Source organism: Pimephales promelas, chromosome 7 (genome assembly GCF_988280905.1).
Source record: "Pimephales promelas chromosome 7, fPimPro1.hap1.1, whole genome shotgun sequence".
NCBI classification, from domain to species: Eukaryota; Metazoa; Chordata; class Actinopteri; order Cypriniformes; family Leuciscidae; genus Pimephales; species Pimephales promelas.
Window position 1 is genome coordinate 798,281 of NC_142775.1, and position 12,004 is coordinate 810,284.

Here is a 12,004-nt window from a genome sequence, read left to right on the forward strand (position 1 = left end):
TGAGATTACACGACTGGTTTTGGAAGCATTTCCAAATTATGGTGAGCCTGCCATTGCTATGGAAAGATTTAGACGGTTCATAGCTGGTCTTGACCCTGTTCTCCAAGCAAAATGTCATGAGCATGGCGCTACTAAACTAGAGGAAGCATTAGCAATTGCTTGTAAGTGGGAACGAGCACAGGAAGTTCTCAGGCTTGCCCCTATTTCCCATCTCAGTCACAAAACTAGCCTGACACTAAATTCATCAGCAACTTCACCCAGTGGGGAATCACTTTCTGCTATGGTGTCCACAAAGACAGCATCATCTGGGGACATTTCATCAGAAATAATGACTGCGGTAAAGCAACTAACTGCTGATGTTAAGACTCTCAGGATGGAAGTTAGTCAATTGAAAAGACAACAGGAGCCCAGTTTTCAACATGCTTCCTCCAGACAGAGAGGCTACTCACCTGAACGTGGTAGAGATAAACATCGTTACTCTCCGCTCTCATCCCCAAGGAGATACCAATCGTCACCTGCATCATCTCCATATCGTCATGAGGAGCCTTACTCCTCCACTCATAGAGACGGCAACAGACATCAAGGGTATCGAGAACGCTACATCAGCCCATCTTCACATCACCGGGATCGCTACGTTAGCCCGCCTCCACAGCAGCGTGATCGTTACATCAGCCCGTCTCCACATCGCAGAGAACATCACATCAGCCCGTCGCCATATTATCGTGAACGCCACGTCAGCCCGTCTTCACATCATCGAGATCGTCGGGCCAGCCTGCCTCCACATTATGGTGCTCAACATGCCAGCCCGACTTCTCGTCATCATAGCCAAGATAATGGCCCGACATCTGATCATCGCTTACATCACACCTCTCGTCAGCAGGATCGTCATGTGACAGAATTGTCCTCCAGCAGATTTTCTGGGGAGAGATTTGGCACACGATCTTCTAGTGACCATCTACCCTCGTCTGGTGATCATCATGTCAGTTTCGATGATGGGGATACTGATCTGCAGGGAAACGTCTGGTAGCAGGTACTATGGGCCAAGTATCTGCTGAGTCTATGAGTGGGCCCAAACAAACTGAACTGGTAACTACTGTCACTCCCACACCTTATGTCTTTGCTGTCATTGAGAACATTGCTGTACAAGCATTTGTTGACACAGGCTCAGAAATATCCTTGATTAGCGAAACAATGAGAATGTCGATTCCCTCTCTAATGAAAAAGCCTATTCAGAAATCTTTTCTACTGGCAAAGTCAGTGACTGGTGACTATCTCGACACTCTTGGGATGTTGCCTATTAGTATTAGGCTAGGTGAGGAAGTGTTCACCCATAATGTCCAGGTGGTTAGAAATGCTGCACAGCCTGTTATCCTGGGGTGGGATTTTCTTAGCAAACATCACGCTGAAATTGATCTCAGGGAGAATCATTTAAAATTGTGGAACTGGACTGTTCCTCTCTTGTGTTCACAGCATATAGCTCCCCTTAGGTGCAGTGCTGTGACACTAGAGCCCATTGTGATTCCAGCCAGGTCACAGATGAACGTTTTGGCAAGGATTCAGCCCAATATTGGGGAAAAAGAGTTCACATGCAATTATGATGGAATTTTAGACCCCGAAATTCAAACAGTACCAGGTCTTTTTGTAGCACGTACAGTGGCCTCTGTAAGAGCAGGCGTGACTTGTGTTCGAGCTATGAATCCGACGTGTGAGGATTTTCATGTTCCCTGTGGCACGAGGCTAGGTGATTTCCATTCTTTAGTCTCTCAACCAGGTGAAGAATATACAATGTTGGAACCCACAGTAGCTCAGATACAGACAAAAATTGAACCTTGCCCAAAACCCAAGGTAGACCTTGGTCAATCTGCATTGGACAGAGAACAACAGACTCAGCTAGAGGCTATGATTTTCAAATATGCAGATATCTTCAGTGCAAATGATTATGACTATGGTCGTACAGATTTGGTCACGCATACCATCCGTACTGGGGATGCACAGCCCATCAAGCAGAGGGCTTATAGAACATCACCACACATGCGAGCTGAGATAGACAGGCAAGTTCAGCAGCTCCTTTCTCATGACGTCATCGAAGAAAGTTGTAGTCCCTGGGCTTCCCCTGTCGTCTTAGTAAAAAAGAAAGATGGCAGTTACAGGTTCTGCATTGATTTCAGGAAGCTTAATGCAGTTACTGTAAAAGACTCGTACCCTTTACCCCGACCATCAGACGCTCTAGACAGCTTGTCAGGAGCATGTTGGTTTAGTACAATGGATTTGTCAAGTGGATACTGGCAAGTTGAGCTAGACTCTGATGATAGGGAGAAAACGGCATTTAGTACAGGCAGTGCTTTATACCAATTCAAGGTAATGCCAATGGGTCTTACGAATGCCCCTCCAACTTTCCAACGACTGATGGAGCTGGTGCTTCGGGGTCTTAATTGGAAAGTTTGTCTTGTTTACCTGGATGATGTCTTGGTGTTCAGTCGGACTTTCAATGAACATCTTACCAGTCTTGAGGAGGTTTTCAGTCGATTTCGTTCGGCAGGTCTAAAATTGAAGGGTAGTAAGTGCCATTTTGCTCGCAGTGAAGTGTCTTATTTGGGTCATGTTGTATCTAGTCAGGGTCTCCGGCCAGATGAAAAGAACCTGGACAAGGTCCGGTCATGGCCTACCCCCAGGACTGTCACAGAGGTGAGAGCATTTGTTGGTCTTTGCTCCTATTATAGAAGGTTTGTCAGGAATTTTGCTATAATAGCCACACCCCTTCATGCTCTAACCCAAAAGGGTGCTGTCTTTAAGTGGTCGACTGAATGTGAGGATGCGTTTAGATCACTGATACATGCCCTCACTAATCCTCCCATCGTAGCTCACCCTATATTCACACAGCCTTTTCTACTCTACACTGATGCTTCTCATGATTGTGTAGGTTCAGTGCTTGCTCAGATGCAGGAGGGGAAGGAACGAGTAATTGCGTATGCTAGTCATACTTTGACTCCTTCTGAAAAGAAATGGTCAACCTATGACCGTGAGCTTTGGGCTGTGGTGTGGTCTGTCCGACATTTCAGACATTTCTTGTCAGGAGCCCCATTCAAAATTATTACCGACCACAAACCCTTGTTGTATCTGAAAAAGGCAGCAGTTGACAATGACCCAACAGGGAGAAGAGCACGTTGGATACTTGAATTGGATGTGTATGACTTTACCATTTTACACAGAGAAGGAAAGCAGCATAGTAATGCTGATTCCTTGTCGCGACGTCCTAGTTCGCCAGTGACAGAAACAAAAGCGGTGCAGTGTGTCATTCTCGGCCATACCTCTGCTGAAAGTGTTTCCTCTTCTGCTGAAATGCCAAATGTTTGCGGAGTTCTTCCTGACATGAATCTGACACTGTCAGTTGATTTGGATGAATTAAAAACTCAGCAAAAAGCTGACATTTGTCTTAGTACTGTCATTGACTGGAAGGAGACTGGTAATCACAGGCCCCCATTGGGCAGACTCAAACATTCACCTGCTGCACTGAGGAAACTCTGGCATGAATTTCCCAAATTAACAGTCCAAGAGGGTATATTGTGTCGCAGAGTAAAATCATCTCCCCATAGCCCTCCTGGTTACCAAATAGTCTTGCCTGAGGTACTCATTCAAACAGCTCTTAAGTGTTTTCATGGAGAAAAGTTTAGTGGACATTTGAGTGCTGAGCGTACTTTGTTGAGAGCCAGGAAAATGTGCTATTGGCCATACATGTCTCGTGATATCTATCAATTTTGTGCTGAATGTTTATCCTGTCAGTCCTGTAGTTCTACCACTCCTCATGAAAGGGCCCCGTTACAGTCGATCAGTGCGGAAAGACCATTCCAAAGAATTGCTGCTGACATCACTGAGCTACCTGTTACTTCGCTTGGGAATAGGTATGTTTTAGTTGTAATGGACTATTTTACCCGCTTTGTCAATCTGTACCCTCTGAAAGACCAGCGTGCTACAACTGTAGCACAGTGTATCTTTGAGGATTACATTAAACAGCATGGGGTCCCTGAGATATTCCATACAGACCAAGGTAGACAGTTTGAGAGTGATTTGATTAAACATTTGTGCAGTCAACTTGGCATAGAGAAAACCCGTACCTCTCCCTATCACGCCCAATGCGATGGTATGGTCGAAAGACTGAATCGAACATTGAAAGACCAACTCGCAAAGTACATTTGTGAAAGTGGGGGTGAGTGGGATAGGTATCTGCCTCAAGTGGAGCTGGCTTATAACTCCAGTGTTCATTCCAGCACAGGGTTCTCTCCTTTCTTTCTTGCACATGGCAGAGAACCACGACTACCCGCCGATATCCTTTTGAACTGTAGTCCGAATGTCACTTCCTGTACACCAGGTACCCCTGCGGACTATGCTCGAGATGTGACCACACGTTTGTCGCATGCTTTCCGAGACGCTACTGTGCAATCCACTGCAGCTAAAATTAAACAGAAACAGCAGTATGACAAAAAGACATTCTTCCACCCACATAAGCCAGGTGACTTAGTGTTTTTGGATGACCCAGCGCAGAAGCAAAATAAGCTGGCTCCTAAATGGAAAGGGCCATTTCAAATTCTGAGGAGAATGGACAAGGATGGCAGCCCTGGTGTAACGTATGAGATTACAGATCCAAGAAATTCTCAGTCAAGAAGGTGGGTGGTACATCACAATCGTCTAAAGCCTTGCAAGGGTTCCAAAGGAAATTTGCCTGCCAGTCCCCCTCCAGTATCTGTGCTTCATGGGGTGGATCGTGCTGTGGCCCCGCACTCTGTTCCACTCACTGCGTTGTCAGGAGCTTTGCCTTTCCGACCCTCTATCCCGCCTTGTGTGCCTAACCCAGCTGAAAAGCAGATTGCGCTTGGGGCAAGAACTGAAAGTTCGTCTCAAACTGTTTCTTTGTCAGAATCTGTGCCACAGCCTAGTTTTTGCCCTACAGTCTCTCAGGCCCCGGGAAGGGTCATATTGCCATCAGTGGACCCACCTCAACTGACTCGCAGTGGCCGTATGGTTAAGAAACCTGAGAAATTTAAAGATTTTGTTTGTTGATGTGATTGGCACAAATTGGTTGTATTTCACTGTATTTTTTTTTGTACTGTATTATACACATAATTTTGGTATCAAACCTCACATACCGTGTGTTCTAAGAGTGTTGGTAATACACATTTTGATGCACTATTGCATATGCAATGTTGGTGTTCTCATGTTCATTGTTGAGAATTGAGTAATTCAGTATTATAGCTGAGAGAGAAACGAGGACGTTTCTTTAATAAGCAGGGGAAGACTGTAACCTTTATATTTGCTATGCAAGTTCATTATTTTATTTTATTTTATTTTATTTCATAAGAAACAGATGTTAAACAATAATAATCTGAGTATTTTAAACATCTTTATTTGTTTCATACAAAGTTAAATATATGTATGTCAAAGGGTTATTTTGTGCTCCTGCCCCTTTAAGGCAGAGCGTGCTGGGAGAAAAAAAAAAGTGAAGTGAAGTGAGTTGAGTTAGGCGACTGTTCATGCTGTTATGCCGATGCTTCTGATTAAAGAAGAAATGTGAACTTTCACCATTGTAACCCGTGTTTCATTAACGTTAACCACGACGAAGAGACTGGAGTAAAGAAATAAGGGTTACACACGTATGACGAGTCACGCAGGTCCTGTGCTCCTCCGCAGCGGTAAGACCAGAACCAGTACAAAATAGTCCGAATATAAACACTTATTATAGGTGTACCACAGTGATTCAGGATAAGACAAAGCACGATTTGGACAACTGATGCATGTACTCGCTCACTATATAACCTTTGAACATTTTGAACACAAAAAGTTAAGCACTAAAGCTTTATAACAAGACAACTTAGCCAGTCGCCCTCCTGTGGTGAATTGTGTGAATTACACTGCTGCAACTTATTTCTACAGCTGTGACTGCAGTCAGAGGAAAACTTTGAGTTACAATATTTTGTAACATTTAATAAATTGTTGGTTTTGCCATGTGACGCAGTAAAACATCTGGCAATTACCTTTCAAATTTTCTATAAATATATTTTACATCTGCGATCAGGGGCGGTTCTAGGGTGAGTGGATATCCGGGGCTTAGCCTAGAGAAATCCATGTATGTGTCACGATACAAGGAATAAACTTTAAATAAAAATGTTATATTTGTTTTTTTTATTGTTTTTTTTTTTAACAAGTTGGATCTTTCTTGCTAATTAAAATTAAAAATCACAATGTCACACATCCTCTTCTTTCCTTGCTGACTCATCTCAGACATGGTAAAATAGCAAGCTCAGCTCTATTATTGTTTTAATAAATAGCATTCACTTAACAACATGATTTTTGTGAGAATATATAAAAAGAGGTGACTAAAGAATCTCTATAATAAAAAAAAAAAAATCTTAACCCATTCTCCAAGCACACATTACATTTTATAGGCTACCTTATTTTTACTTTATACATAATACAAACAGAAACGCTAAAAGCCAAGTAGGCCTATAATTAAAACACATGGGTCTACACTTATATTTTTGAAGGAGCACTTGTAGATGCATTTTACACAGCACTTAGAATTTGCATAAATAATCGTGTGAGACTGATGCATCAAATATCAAATTTGGAATACAGAAATATGAAACATTGAAAAAATGAAAATGGTACTTTGCCACTAGATCGCGGCAAGCCACTGCCTTAAAGAAATAGTCGGTTTATTCAATCGATTCGTTCAAATCAGATGATTCATTTAGAAAAAAAGTAAGAAATGATTTTGTATGGCGGTCAGTGAATCGTTTACAAGCAAATTCAATTAATAAACACTGTGATGCTTTGTTTTGAAACCATTTTCGTTAGCGAAATATTTTCTTTACGTTTGGCCATTTTCATCTAAAGAATGAAATCTAATACTACGATTAGAAGTTACAGATACCTACTGAAGCTGTTGTATCTTGTTTTAGTGATGGCTGGGGGTGTTTTAGTTCCTTTTTTTTTTTTTTTTTTTGGAAAAACTTTGATACCATCCATTTTACTCATTCATTACTAAATTACACATCAACAAACACCTGGCTCCAAAATATTTAATTTCATTGGCTGGATAGTACAGACGCGTTGCTTCTCATCGATGGTTGGCCAGTTTACATGTCAGTCAGAAGCGCTAGCCTGAGTGGGCGGTTCTTGTCGGTTGTGAATGACAATGCGTATGTTGACGGACGCGATGATGCGAGAGTCGAGAAATATACATTTAATTAATTAAATTCTCTCAGTGATGGTGTGTACAATGCATGGAAATAAAAACATTCGGGGCTTTACTGAAAACAGCCCCCTTAGCCCACCCCTATGCTGCGATATTCTTTAAAATGGAGTTTTTTCGCCCTCCTGTGGTGAACTGTGTGAATTACACTGCTGCACCGTATTCAGAGCGCCAGAGGAAAACTCTGCACTAAACTCTGCACTTACTTTGCATTTATTTCACATTGTTTGATAAAGTATTAATTTAACGAGACATAGTAAAGGAATCTAGAAAAGTTCGCTTTTGTTTAGTGGAAATATATTCTTATATCTGTAATATCAATTTAAAGACTCGCGTTTAAACGGCCTCCTGTGGTAAAATGTATTATTTACACCACTGAAATATTTTTTTCTACACCAGTAATTCTAGAGGAAAACTAGTTTGATTAAGAATTGTTCTTTTAAAGCGCAAAAGAATAAATATGCAGCGAGAACATTTTAATGTTATTTTAAGTTATTTTGTGTTGAATGTAACAAAATGTGGACTTTAATCGACGATGTAGTATTTGTTGGCAAATGTAAAACCTAAAGATGAAGTGACTTTAGTTTGCTGTCACCCGGTGTCTTATTTAGGCTTATTTTAGAATGCTCTAAATTACAGTTTTCCCCATTCATTTCTATGGGTGCCCATTTTTGACCCAAATACAATATTAAAGAGGGTTTTTTTCCCACCCATTTAACATTGTAGAATTGAGTCAAAAAAATTGTGTGTTCAGGAGGCAAACTTAGGAAAAGCAGCCAAGTCTTGTACCGCTCAGATCAAGGGAAGTATTTTTAAAAAATAAATCAAAACTAGTTTTTGTCCAGAATAAGGTTTTAAAGGACAACTCCGGCGCAAAATGAACCTTTAGTCTAATTACACATTGTTACGTAGTTGACCTTATCTGAGATTTGTTTTCATGATTGCCGAATGTAAAGAGTTTTATCTCTAAAAACAGTTTAGCCTATAACACTAGTATAATGCTAGTATATAGGGTATAGAGTAATGATGACAAACAAAATTCGCTTGTTATTACCCCTAAAAAGGCTCAAAATAACCCCACAGTAACACGACAGCATAATAAGGGTCCCTAAATTCAAAACGAAGCATTGAGAACTTTGTCAGTGTCCATACAGTTTAATAAGCAGATATTTTATACACACAGTAAATTTCGCGAATACAGGAAGAAGCCATCTTGGAAAAATAGTCTCTACCAGTCGATCTACGAACGCCGATCCAAGTGCGCTGGTGAGATGTGAATAAGGTGATGATAAGGTGAGCGCGAACAGTAGGCTACGTGTAAATATTGAAGATAAGTAAACGGTTTGTGTTTCTTCTGGAAACAACGGACCATATGAGATTCTGCACGGTTCAGCGCACTTGGATCGGCGCTCGTAGATCGACTGGTAGAGACTATTTTTCAAAGATGGCTTCTTCCTGTATTCGTGAAGTTGACTGTGTGTATAAAATATCTTCTTATTAAACTGTATGGACACTGACAAAGTTCTCAATGCTTCGGTTTGAATGTAGGGACGCTTGTTATGCTGTCGTGTTGGTGTGGGGCTATTTTGAGCCTTTTTAGTGGTAATAACAAGCGATTTTTATTTGTCATTACTCTATTCCCTATATACTAGCATTATACTAGTGTTATAGGCTAAACTGTTTTTAGAGATAAAACTATTTACATTCGGCAATCATGAAAACAAAACTCAGATAACGGTTGACTAGGTAGCAATGTGTAATTAGAGCAAAGGTTCATTTTGGGCCGGATTGTCCTTTAAGGTTAAGACGAACATTTGTTTTTATCTGGGCGCCCTCCTGTGGTGAACTGTGTGAATTACACTGCTGTCATTTTACACATAAACATTTAAAGATTTGAGTCAGCGAAATAGATAAATCGACTCTGCAAGAACTCTGGTGTGTGTTCAAGTGAAATGAAAAAAGTTCAAATGAATATTATTCTCTCCACGAGCCAAAGGTAACGTTAAGTTAGAGTATAATTTAATATTGAACCAAACACGTATGACGAGTCACGCAGGTCCTGTGCTCCTCCGCAGCGGTAAGACCAGAACCAGTACAAAATAGTCCGAATATAAACACTTATTATAGGTGTACCACAGTGATTCAGGATAAGACAAAGCACGATTTGGACAACTGATTTTTGTACTCGCTCACTATATAACTTTTGAACATTTTGAACACAAAAAGTTAAGCACTAAAGCTTTATAACAAGACAACTTAGCCAGTCGCCCTCCTGTGGTGAATTGTGTGAATTACACTGCTGCAACTTATTTCTACAGCTGTGACTGCAGTCAGAGGAAAACTTTGAGTTACAATATTTTGTAACATTTAATAAATTGTTGGTTTTGCCATGTGACGCAGTAAAACATCTGGCAATTACCTTTCAAATTTTCTATAAATATATTTTACATCTGCGATCAGGGGCGGTTCTAGGGTGAGTGGATATCCGGGGCTTAGCCCAGAGAAATCCATGTATGTGTCACGATACAAGGAATAAACTTTAAATAAAAATATTATATTTGTTTTTTTTATTGTTTTTTTTTTTAACAAGTTGGATCTTTCTTGCTAATTAAAATTAAAAATCACAATGTCACACATCCTCTTCTTTCCTCGCTGACTCATCTCAGACATGGTAAAATAGCAAGCTCAGCTCTATTATTGTTTTAATAAATAGCATTCACTTAACAACATGATTTTTGTGAGAATATATAAAAAGAGGTGACTAAAGAATCTCTATAATAAAAAAAAAAAATCTTAACCCATTCTCCAAGCACACATTACATTTTATAGGCTACCTTATTTTTACTTTATACATAATACAAACAGAAACGCTAAAAGCCAAGTAGGCCTATAATTAAAACACACGGGTCTACACTTATATTTTTGAAGGAGCACTTGTAGATGCATTTTACACAGCACTTAGAATTTGCATAAATAATCGTGTGAGACTGATGTATCAAATATCAAATTTGGAATACAGAAATATGAAACATTGAAAAAATGAAAATGGTACTTTGCCACTAGATCGCGGCAAGCCACTGCCTTAAAGAAATAGTCGGTTTATTCAATCGATTCGTTCAAATCAGATGATTCATTTAGAAAAAAAGTAAGAAATGATTTTGTATGGCGGTCAGTGAATCGTTTACAAGCAAATTCAATTAATAAACACTGTGATGCTTTGTTTTGAAACCATTTTCGTTAGCGAAATATTTTCTTTACGTTTGGCCATGCCATACGTTTGGCCATTTTCATCTAAAGAATGAAATCTAATACTACGATTAGAAGTTACAGATACCTACTGAAGCTGTTGTATCTTGTTTTAGTGATGGCTGGGGGTGTTTTGGTTCCTTTTTTTTTTTTTTTGGAAAAACTTTGATACCATCCATTTTACTCATTCATTACTAAATTACACATCAACAAACACCTGGCTCCAAAATATTTAATTTCATTGGCTGGATAGTACAGACGCGTTGCTTCTCATCGATGGTTGGCCAGTTTACATGTCAGTCAGAAGCGCTAGCCTGAGTGGGCGGTTCTTGTCGGTTGTGAATGACAATGCGTATGTTGACGGACGCTACGATGCGAGAGTCGAGAAATATACATTTCATTAATTAAATTCTCTCAGTGATGGTGTGTACAATGCATGGAAATAAAAACATTCGGGGCTTTACTGAAAACAGCCCCCTTAGCCCACCCCTATGCTGCGATATTCTTTAAAATGGAGTTTTTTCGCCCTCCTGTGGTGAACTGTGTGAATTACACTGCTGCACCGTATTCAGAGCGCCAGAGGAAAACTCTGCACTAAACTCTGCACTTACTTTGCATTTATTTCACATTGTTTGATAAATTATTAATTTAACGCGACATAGTAAAAAAATCTAGAAAAGTTCGCTTTTGTTTAGTGGAAATATATTCTTATATCTGTAATATCAATTTAAAGACTCGCGTTTAAACGCCCTCCTGTGGTAAAATGTATTAATTACACCACTGAAACATTTTTTCTACAGCAGTAATTCTAGAGGAAAACTAGTTTGATTAAGAATTGTTCTTTTAAAGCGCAAAAGAATAAATATGCAGCGAGAACATTTTAATGTTATTTATTTTAAGTTATTTTGTGTTGAATGTAACAAAATGTGGACTTTAATACACGATGTAGTATTTGTTGGCAAATGTAAAACCTAAAGATGAAGTGACTTTAGTTTGCTGTCACCCGGTGTCTTATTTAGGCTTATTTTAGAATGCTCTAAATTACAGTTTTCCCCATTCATTTCTATGGGTGCCCATTTTTTACCCAAATACAAGATTAAAGAGGGGTTTTTTTCACCCATTTAACATTGTAGAATTGAGTCAAAAAAATAGTGTGTGCTCAGGAGGCAAACTTAGGAAAAGCAGCCAAGTCTTGTACCGCTCAGATCAAGGGAAGTATTTTTTAAAAATAAATCAAAACTAGTTTGCGCACTGTTAATTATTTTCCTGTTAAATAACAGGAAATTACTGGCAGCAGGGTTACCATTATTTTCCCGTCATTTTTACAGTTTATTCCTGTTAATGTTTTTTTACAGTGTTTCCCATAATGTTTTTGAACAGTAATTTACTGTGAAACACAGAAAAAAACAGGAAACAACTGGCAGCAGAGTTACCATTATTTTCCTGTTAAATTTATTTTATTTAGTAATAAATTTGTTTTATTTTATTAATAAATTTAGCATTTATTTAGTT